Source organism: Perognathus longimembris, chromosome 3 (assembly GCF_023159225.1).
Source record: "Perognathus longimembris pacificus isolate PPM17 chromosome 3, ASM2315922v1, whole genome shotgun sequence".
Taxonomy (NCBI): Eukaryota; Metazoa; Chordata; class Mammalia; order Rodentia; family Heteromyidae; genus Perognathus; species Perognathus longimembris.
In genome coordinates, this window is record NC_063163.1 from 55,963,741 (window position 1) to 55,974,103 (window position 10,363).

Here is a 10,363-nt window from a genome sequence, read left to right on the forward strand (position 1 = left end):
ACTAAGGTCCCGAGTAGCTAGGATTATAGGCACAAGCCACTGGTGCCTGGTTATAATTTTGTGATTTATATTAAGGTCTTGGGTCTAGTTTGAGTTAGGTTTTGGTCTAAGTGCTGGAGTTTGTGTCTAGATTCAGTTTTGTGTGGGGATATCTAGTTATTGCAGTACCATTTGTTGAAGAGACTGTCCTCTTTCCATTGAATTGCTTTGTTTCATTATTAAAGATCTTCTGATCTGTGGGGCTCTATTGGATATATCTGTGGGGACATTTTATTCTACCTTTATTTTTCATATCCACAGTGTATCTCTCCAGCAACTAATAAAATTCTTCTTTTGTCTTAACTAATTAATTTATTGTCAGGCTCTGCACTCCTGAATAGCTTGTTTTGCTCAAGGCTGATGTTCTTCCACTTGAGCCATGCCTCTGCTTCCAGTTTTTTGCTGGTTAATTGGAGATAGAAATCTTTTAAGATTTGTTTGCCCAGGTTGGCTTTGACTATCATCTGATGATCTCAGCTGAGACATCCAGAGTAAGAAATTCACTTTTAGTCCAAGCTAAAGAGGCTGAGCCATCCTAAGTAAGTGAAAAGCAGCTTGATCTAGAGCTGCTTGACCCTTGCAAAAGAAAGGAAGGAGAGAGATCAAGCATAATTATTAACTCTATTTGCATGTTGTAAAGAAGTTAAATGGGTACTCAGTAAATACCAGTTACACCCAGAACCAAGAATTAAACAAAGAGTATTTTGCTTCCTTAAGTGGTTCATTGCTTTATTTGCCAGAGTTTTACTGGAATTGCACTTACTATTTGTGATCACTAACTTCCAATTCTGCTTCTGTAAGTCTGTTTGCTATCACATGCACTATCACCTGTGTGTGGTACATGTGATTTTTTACCTTTAAAAGCCCAGCCCTACTGGGGCCCAGTGATGTTTGTCACCATCCTGGTGGTGGCAATCAGATGCTGTGCACAGCTAAATAAAAGACTCCTAGCCTGTTTGACTGAGTGCTGGTGACGTCTGGGTCCGAGGCCCACCTGGGTGTCTGGTATACAACACAGCCTCTTGAGTATCTAGGATTACAGACATCTGGAACAATTCTTTTGAAGAAGAAACTAAGGGTCTTAGTGAACAATCACACCCTCCTCATCTGCCAAATTAAGAGTTTATTCCAGCCCAGGCCCAGATGGATTCACCAACGAATTCTACAAAACCTTTAGTGAGGAGCTAATTCCAATACTCCTCAAACTCTTCTGCGAAATAGAAACGGAGGGAGAAATCCCAAACTCATTCTACGAAGCTAATATCATACTCATTCCCAAACCAGGCAAAGATCCAACAAAAAAAGAGAACTACAGACCAATATCACTAATGAACACAGATGCAAAGCTCCTCAATAAAATATTAGCTAACAGGATCCAGAAACTGATCAAGAATATCATACATCATGACCAAGTAGGCTTCATCCCTCAGTCACAAGGATGGTTCAACATCCGTAAATCAATCAACGTAATTCACCACATAAACAGAACTAAAATCAAGAATCACATTGTTATCTCAGTCGATGCCCAAAAAGCCTTTGACAAAATACAACATCCATACCTATTAAAAGCTTTGGAGAGAACAGGAATAGATGGAACATTCCTCAAAACGATAAAAGCCATATACAACAGACCAACTGCTAATATCACATTAAATGGAGAGAAACTTAAATCATTCCCCCTAAACTCAGGAACAAGACAAGGATGCCCACTCTCCCCACTTCTGTTCAACATAGTGCTGGAATCCCTAGCCATAGCAATAAGGCAAGAGGAGGACATCAAAGGGATCCACGTCGGCAAGGAAGAAATCAAGTTATCCCTATTCGCAGACGACATGATCTTATATCTGAAGGACCCAAAAAACTCAGTACCCAAACTCCTACACCTAATAAACCAATTTGGCAAAGTAGCAGGATACAAAATCAATCCACAAAAGTCAGCAGCTTTTCTGTACACCAGCAATAGACAAACAGAAAAGGAAATTATGGAAACAATTCCATTTACAGTAGCCAAAAAAAGAATAAAGTACCTAGGGATCAACTTAACCAAGGACGTGAGGGACCTATTCAATGAAAACTACAAAAATCTAATAAGGGAAATCAAAGAAGACACAAGGAGATGGAAAGACCTCCCATGCTCATGGGTAGGCAGAATCAATATAGTGAAAATGGCCATATTGCCCAAATTGTTATACAAATTCAATGCAATACCTATCAAAATCCCAGCCACATTCTTCACTGAAATAGAGAAACCAATCCATAAATTCATATGGAACAGCAAAAAACCTAGAATAGCCAAAGCAATTCTAGGCAAAAAAAAAAAAATAGTGCAGGAGGTATCACCATACCAGACTTCAAGCTCTACTGCAAGGCTATCATAACAAAAACAGCATGGTATTGGTATAAAAACAGATCGGAAGACCAGTGGATTAGAATTGAAGACCCAGAAATAAAACCGCACTCTTACAGCCAACTGATATTCGACAAAGGAGCTAAAGACATACAATGGAATAAACATAGCCTCTTCAACTACTGGTGCTGGGAGAACTGGGCAGCCATATGCAGAAAACTCAAAGTAGACCCAAGCCTATCACCATGCACCAAGATCAACTCAAAATGGATCAAGGACCTCAATATCAGACCTGAATCCTTGAAACTACTGAAGGACAGAGTAGGAAAGACACTAGAACTTATAGGCACAGGAAGGAACTTCCTGAATATAGTCCCAGGGGCACAACAAATAGGGGAAAGACTCAACAAATGGGACTACTACAAATTAAAAAGTTTCTGCACAGCTAAGGTCATAGCCACCAAAATAGAAAGACAGCCAACGATATGGGAAAGGATATTTACCAGCACAGCAACAGACAAAGGCCTGATATCTGTCATCTACAGAGAACTCAAAAAACTAAGCCCCTCCAAGCCCAATAAACCTATTAGGAAATGGGCAAAAGAGCTAAAGAGAGACTTCACAAGAGAAGATATAAAAATGGCAAAGAAACACATGAGGAAATGCTCAACATCCCTGCTAGTAAAGGAAATGCAAATAAAAACAACCCTGAGATACCACCTCACCCCAGTTAGAATGGCCTATACTCTAAACTCAGGAAACAACAAATGCTGGAGGGGCTGTGGGGAAAGAGGAACCCTTCTCCATTGTTGGTGGGAGTGCAAATTAGTACAACCACTTTGGAGAACAGTATGGAGGTTTCTCAAAAAGCTCAATATAGACCTACCCTATGACCCAGCCATACCACTCCTAGGCATCTATCCTAAACAGCAAAACCCAAGATATCAAAAGGACATTTGTACTTCCATGTTTATCGCGGCACAATTCACAATAGCCAAAATTTGGAAACAACCCAGATGCCCCTCCACAGATGAATGGATCCAAAAAATATGGTACTTATACACAATGGAATACTACATAGCGATTAGGAATGGTGAAATATTGTTATTCACAGGGAAATGGTCAGAACTCGAACAAATAATGTTGAATGAGACAAGCCTAGAACACAGAAAACAAAGGGGCATGATCTCCCTGATATATGACTGTTAACAAAGGGAGACGGAGAGACAGTACAGACCAAGTCTGTGAACACTGTATATGTGCTTGATACATTGTATATTGCATATGGGTCTACCTGACCTAGACAAGGGATGGAAAAACAGGTTGTAAGATATCACAAGAAATGTACACACTGCCCTACTATGTAACTGCACCCTCTTTGCACAACACCTTGTAAAAAAATTTATGTTCAATTAATAATAAAAAAATACATATAAAAAAAGAGTTTATTCCAGATGGCAGAGTTAGAAATCCAACGCACATCTGTCTGACTGACTCTGGGTACTTCTTGTGTCTCATGGTGCCTGATGGTGCTAGACTGGGACTTGTCCTGTTAACTTGGATCTGAGCTAAATTCTCACATCTTCTTCCTTTTGAGGCTCCAATGCACTTTGCTCACAGTCAAGACTGCCTCTCACTCATGATTTCTTTCAATTTTTGTCATGAACCCTAACCTGCCTAAATTTTAGCTTTTAATAAAATATTCAGTGTTTAAAAACACAGTATTCTCTGGGTTTTTTAAAAAATATTCAGTGTCACCTTAAGCATAATTATCTTGGCCCTGGGTTCCTAGTATCTTTTTGCTGAGAAGCCACTTTCCCCTGGGCTCTACCATTTTGGGTTTCCTGTTGGCTTTCTGAAAGTCAAGTCTGCAGACTGGGATTAAGAAAACCTTAATTCTATATGGGATCTCTGTGTTGCCCTAGTAGAGTGATTTAAAGTTTTATTTTAATGCTGAAAGTCATTAAAATTCCTACACTTCTATTTAAATCACACAGGGAGAGTCTTTAATCAGAATTATCAAAGGGTGAAACCAATAATTTCAATTGGTTTTTATTCTAGATCCAGGTTAACATTTGATTCCACAAAATAGAAAGTCTTCCAATGAACAAAGACAAGGATTACTGGATTACTGATTAGTGGTTACTGGACCTTTGCAGACTGTGGTTACTGCTTGGCTTTGTTGTTTTGGTTTTTAGCAAAGAAAGAGTTCATGAACACTGTTAGATTCCATTTCTGTCACAGTCACTTCCAAAAGAGTTACTTGGGCTCTTTCTGACCATGGACAAGGATAAGCGTTATGGGGAAGGGGCTAGAGGGACTAGCTTCCACCTTAAGATGTAACGGGATCAGAGCAAAATAAGTCCAGCACATGAACAAAGTCGGGAGAATTCAAGCTTTATTGCAAGCACAAAAGCAAGAGCTGACTAGCCAGGGATACAGTGCAGACTCGGGAGCTAACACTGTGACCCTGAACAGTCCTCAAGCTGGGGTTTATATAGGCAAAAACCACCCGCAGCTGGCTGCAGCTGGCTAGGTAGGGTAAGCAATAGCAATATAGGAAAACAAAATCTGTAACTTGACAGTTAAAGAATAATACCTTTAAAGTAAGATAATGATAAAACTTAAGAATAACATTTTCAAAGCAAGGTGTAAATGACAATAATGAGACAGGGCTTATCTTTTTATTAAGTCAGGTTTGTTTTTATTTAATACATTCTAATCAAATAGTAACAGCAGTAAATAAACACTTGGAAAAACAGGCAGGTATCCCCCTGTTATCTGGAAGAAAATTAAGTCAAAGTATTCTACATGATAGAAGGGAGAGAACTGCTGATGTCCATGGTTAGACAATTCAAGGACAACTTGGAAATTTCTAAAGCCATTTCCAAAATTAACAGCAACAGGTTGGGACACAGCTACTTCAAAGGGTGAAATGCCTACCTATCTACATGGGTATTTTATTACCAGAGGTCAGGTTGCATGGGTAGAGCATTGACATTCTTGTCTTTAGCCTTAAAAAAAGAGGGAAAGCCTTTTCCATTTGCACCAATTTCAAAGGATTCAGAAATAAGGCTCCCTTGAAATGTATTACTACAGTACCCGTTCACTGGAGAGAGTTCATACGTGTAGTAAGAAGACAAATACAGGATTTCATGGTCATATTTTGTTGGTTGATTTGCTTAATTGCATAAAATGAGAAATACTCACAAGCACGATCTGTTTAACAAAACTCCTAAGTACATCAGAATGCAAAATACAAAATGTCCTCAAACTGACTCTGATCAACAGGCATGTAAGAATGAAGCTAGGCCTGGGTCAGGTGGGCTCCTTCCCTCCTTTGGTGCTACTCCATGGGGAACTCTTAGCTTCTAAGAGAGCTTGGACCTTTGACCTAATGCAAAGGAGTTTCAGAAAGGCAAGGCATTCTGATCAAATGCTTCCAAGGGCCTTCCTTGGGATGTGTAATTGACAAGGATTGTCTGATCTTGGTCTGCCTTAGGAAAGGAAGCATGGTTCAATCGCAAATATCTAAGGGAACTTTAAATACTTAGCTATATCGTCATACATTTATATTAACAGACTTCAGCTGTTCTTAGGAAGAATTCTGTGCAATTATCCAGAGCAGTCACTCAAGTTTTGGTTCTCTCTCTCTCTCTCTCTCTCTCTCTCTCTCTCTCTCTCTCTCTGTTTTATATAGCTGCATTCGGAGACAACTCTATGAGGCATGTTTAGAAAAAGAGAAACGCTTATACCTGGAATTTATATTCTTCCAAGTAATCTTTTAGTCTTGTTGGCAAGGGCAGTCCCCAGATGGTACCGGTACATTTGTTAATAATGGTGAGTCGGCAGAGATGCTGCAGCGATGGTGCTGATGTGTAAAGTGGTTTGGTCAGGTAAAGGTGAACAGTCCCATTCCGGGGGGCTCCGGACCAGTGCGCTTATCCTTGCACATCTGAACATAGTAGTCAATCAGATGAACCACACTGTCAAACTGCTTAAGCTTGGACTTGACACATATGATAGAAACCAATCTGAATTTGCCATCTTGGTACTCAATCCGCAGGTTAGTTGGTCCAGCTGATGCCTTAACAGAGATTGTTAGTAGGTAGTCTGAATGCGAACTATCTCTAACCAAGAAAGTTCCTTCGGGTGCCTCTTTTAATTTCTCTTTGGCTTCGTTAACAGTCATACTTCCCCAGTACCACCCTGTTTGACTGAGTTCCCGCAGGGCCTTCGCCAGCCGCGCCACCTCCGGGGACCGCCCCTCCGCCGACCCCGCGCTCCCTCACTGGCTTCGCTTCGGTTCCGCGCCACTCCCGGAGGACTCCAGGCACCGCAGGGTCATGGGAGAAGGGTCACTGCCGCAAAGACAGGTGGTCGCGTCCTTTCTGGAAGCCACAGGGACACCCCCCCCCCCAAGCGCGCTCCTGCGCGGTGTCCGCAATGGTGACGGAGGGGGAAGGGACAGGGGGCTGCCGGTCCTTCCTCTCCAAGTCCCCGTGGGCCGACGGCAAAGTCTCTCGCCGAGGTGATCACCCACAGACCGCATTGGCATTTCCATTTTGGACGTCCAGCAGCCGGAGGGTGTCCGGAGAATTCTTGCACCCGACAAAACCCGATTCCACTCCCTAAAAGCTCTACAGGGCCCTGGCTGCCGCCAGCCGTGCATACCGGGAGGTTGGGGAGCCGCCGTCACCCCACCGTGGAGGCGGCTCGCAGCCTACGCCCCCCTCCCCCCGCCCCGCTACCCTGGGAGCGCTCCGGGTCCGGGTCCAAGGCGGCCGCTGGGCGCCGTGGCGGTCGCTCCAGGAAGCAGACGAGCTACCAGCGGCCGCCGCCGCCGCCGCGGACGCTGTCGAGGAATCGGCGGGAGAGCGCAGCCCCAGAACAGCTGGGAGCTCGGCCGAAGCTGCGCGGGGAGCTGCGAGCGTGGGGGGGGTGGGGGGGGGGGATCAGGGCTTATCCTTAAATTGCAGGTGCAGCCTGGTACTGCATAACATTTGCTGGGTCAGGAGCCTAGTGTAACATAACATTCACCAGGTCAACTTGGCCACCACTCTGCTTATCAGGACCAACCGACCCTACAACATTACCTCAATCCTTGAGCAGGTCTGGGAATGGAATGCTTCAGAAACTTATTCCCACAGATAGATGGGCTGTTATCTGAAGGCCTATACGGCAGCCTGGTACTAAGTTACTCCATCTTGCCTTAGAAATAGGCGTCCCTCCCCTTGCAAGACTCACAAAAAAAAGAAGAGAAGAGACTCATATTCGTAAAATCAGGGACTCCACAGGAAAAATTACAACAAATACACACGATATTCAAACAATCATAAGGAGCTATTTCCAAAACCTCTACTCAACAAAAAACAATAATTTTACAGAAATGGATCAATTCTTAGAGAAGTACAAACTGCCCAAACTGAACCAAGAAGAAATAAATCAACTAAATAAACCAATAACTTACGGTGAGATACAGGAGGTAATCAAGAACCTCCCTACTAAGAAAAGCCCAGGCCCAGATGGATTCACCAATGAATTCTACAAAACCTTTAGTGAGGAGCTAATTCCAATACTCCTCAAACTCTTCCGCGAAATAGAAACGGAGGGAAAAATCCCGAACTCATTCTACGAAGCTAATATCATACTCATCCCCAAACCAGGCAAAGATCCAACAAAAAAAGAGAACTACAGACCAATATCACTAATGAACACAGATGCAAAGCTCCTCAATAAAATATTAGCTAACAGGATCCAGAAAGTGATCAAGAATATCATACATCATGACCAAGTAGGCTTCATCCCTCAGTCACAAGGATGGTTCAACATCCGTAAATCAATCAATGTAATTCACCACATAAACAGAACTAAAATCAAGAATCACATTGTTATCTCAGTCGATGCCCAAAAAGCCTTTGACAAAATACAACATCCATACCTATTAAAAGCTTTGGAGAGAACAGGAATAGATGGAACATTCCTCAAAACAATAAAAGCCATATACAACAGACCAACTGCTAATATCATATTAAATGGAGAGAAACTTAAATCATTCCCCCTAAACACAGGAACAAGACAAGGATGCCCACTCTCCCCACTTCTGTTCAACATAGTACTGGAATCCCTAGCCATAGCAATAAGGCAAGAGGAGGACATCAAAGGGATCCACATCGGCAAGGAAGAAATCAAGTTATCCCTATTCGCAGACGACATGATCTTATATCTCAAGGACCCAAAAAACTCAGTACCCAAACTCCTACATCTAATAAACCAATTTGGCAAAGTAGCAGGATACAAAATCAATCCACAAAAGTCAGCAGCTTTTCTGTACACCAGCAATAGACAAACAGAAAAGGAAATTATGGAAACGATTCCATTTACAGTAGCCAAAAAAAGAATAAAGTACCTAGGGATCAACTTAACCAAGGACGTGACGGACCTATTCAATGAAAACTACAAAAATCTAATAAGGGAAATCAAAGAAGACACAAGGAGATGGAAAGACCTCCCATGCTCATGGGTAGGCAGAATCAATATAGTGAAAATGGCCATACTGCCCAAATTGTTATACAAATTCAATGCAATACCTATCAAAATCCCAGCCACATTCTTCACTGAAATAGAGAAACCAATCCATAAATTCATATGGAACAGCAAAAAACCTAGAATAGCCAAAGCAATTCTAGGCAAAAAACATAGTGCAGGAGGTATCACCATACCAGACTTCAAGCTCTACTACAAGGCCATCATAACAAAAACAGCATGGTATTGGTATAAAAACAGATCGGAAGACCAGTGGATTAGAATTGAAGACCCAGAAATAAAACCGCACTCTTACAGCCAACTGATATTCGACAAAGGAGCTAAAGACATACAATGGAATAAACATAGCCTCTTCAACTACTGGTGCTGGGAGAACTGGGCAGCCATATGCAGAAAACTCAAAGTAGACCCAAGCCTATCACCATGCACCAAGATCAACTCAAAATGGATCAAGGACCTCAACATCAGACCTGAATCCTTGAAACTACTGAAGGACAGAGTAGGAAAGACACTAGAACTTATAGGCACAGGAAGGAACTTCCTGAATAGAGTCCCAGGCGCACAACAAATAGGGGAAAGACTCAACAAATGGGACTACTACAAATTAAAAAGTTTCTGCACAGCTAAGGTCATAGCCACCAAAATAGAAAGACAGCCAACGATATGGGAAAGGATATTTACCAGCACAGCAACAGACAAAGGCCTGATATCTGTCATCTACAGAGAACTCAAAAAACTAAGCCCCTCCAAGCCCAATAAACCTATTAGGAAATGGGCAAAAGAGCTAAAGAGAGACTTCACAAGAGAAGATATAAAAATGGCAAAGAAACACATGAGGAAATGCTCAACATCCCTGCTAGTAAAGGAAATGCAAATAAAAACAACCCTGAGATACCACCTCACCCCAGTTAGAATGGCCTATACTCTGAACTCAGGAAACAACAAATGCTGGAGGGGCTGTGGGGAAAGAGGAACCCTTCTCCATTGTTGGTGGGAGTGCAAATTAGTACAGCCACTTTGGAGAACAGTATGGAGGTTTCTCAAAAAGCTCAATATAGACCTACCCTATGACCCAGCCATACCACTCCTAGGCATCTATCCTAAACAGCAAAACCCAAGATATCAAAAGGACATTTGTACTTCCATGTTTATCGCAGCACAATTCACAATAGCCAAAATTTGGAAACAACCCAGATGCCCCTCCACAGATGAATGGATCCAAAAAATATGGTACTTATACACAATGGAATACTACATAGCGATTAGGAATGGTGAAATATTGTTATTTGCAGGGAAATGGTCAGAACTCGAACAAATAATGTTGAGTGAGACAAGCCTAGAACACAGAAAACAAAGGGGCATGATCTCCCTGATATATGACTGTTAACAAAGGGAGATGGAGAGACAGTAGAGACCAAGTCTGTGAACACT

At 42.1% G+C, this 10,363-nt stretch overlaps 1 pseudogene; it reads right to left on the bottom strand.

Moving 5' to 3' along the window:
* Window positions 1-5,889: 5,889 nt before the first annotated feature.
* Window positions 5,890-6,734, bottom strand: LOC125347898 (annotated as a pseudogene).
* Window positions 6,735-10,363: the final 3,629 nt, after the last annotated feature.